The sequence below is a fragment of the Buceros rhinoceros genome, unplaced genomic scaffold (assembly GCF_000710305.1).
Source record: "Buceros rhinoceros silvestris isolate BGI_N320 unplaced genomic scaffold, ASM71030v1 scaffold12092, whole genome shotgun sequence".
Classification (NCBI taxonomy): Eukaryota; Metazoa; Chordata; class Aves; order Bucerotiformes; family Bucerotidae; genus Buceros; species Buceros rhinoceros.
Window position 1 is genome coordinate 11,057 of NW_010399501.1, and position 851 is coordinate 11,907.

General features: G+C 38.5%; 1 protein-coding gene across 2 annotated transcripts in view; it reads left to right on the forward strand.

Annotated features, from left to right (window-relative positions):
* SNAP23 (synaptosomal-associated protein, 23kDa) overlaps positions 1-851 on the forward strand; it is a 12,361-nt gene that overhangs the window by 2,254 nt on the left and 9,256 nt on the right. The window lies entirely within an intron of this gene.

Below are 851 nucleotides of genomic sequence, written 5' to 3' on the forward strand. Positions count from 1 at the left end.
AGAGACTGGGCCGAGTTTTCACAACCAGTGAGATGTGTGAACGTAAATGGAGGAGTACTTCACAATTTTCCCAAAATGTTTAGGAAGCCAAGTCTTGGAAAGAAAACTGTTTCACATACTGATTGTTCCTGCATTTCTCTCAGCTCCTCAGTTATGTCATATCAGATGAGTAATTCTTTTAGTGCCTTCTGGGCCTAACCAGGGATTGTACTAAGCAGAATGAGAAATGGTCATTTTGAAACAAAACACCTGAACAGGAAAAACTGTTTTTTCCTAAACTGGGACAATGGCTTTATCTCCAATGCTACATCTTAGTTATAAAAAGTCTTTTGTGATGGTCAGTTATGGCTTTGGCTGCTGTATCACTTGCTTGTCATAACACCCTCTGTTTACTTTTAGCTGACTTTGCCTGTGAATGGTGTGAAAATGTCCTGCTTTGAGGAGGAGGGTAGAGCTGCTTTTGGTTCTAATGAAAAGTAGTTCTACATACACCTTCTTTCAATCTGTTCATGATTTTTTAACGGTAGTCAAGTATGATGATGAAACTGCTAAGATCCTTGCACATTACTTGGAACAAAGAAATCTGTATTCAGAGTTTATTTAGGTGACATTGTATGAGGAATCTCTTCCTTTACACTGTTATGGCTTGCATGACCCGTTGTAAAAATGACAAAAGCTTACTTTTGATACTGTAATTTCGAAAAATACAGAGCATTGTGTTGGTAGGAAGTAAGATAAAATGGCTGATAGTCAGCTCTGGTCGACTTAAAGCTTAATTGGTTCAGCAAGACAATTTTGCTGGTAGTTGGATGTACCATAGACAAAGGGAAGTCCAGGGACTAAGCAGGAAT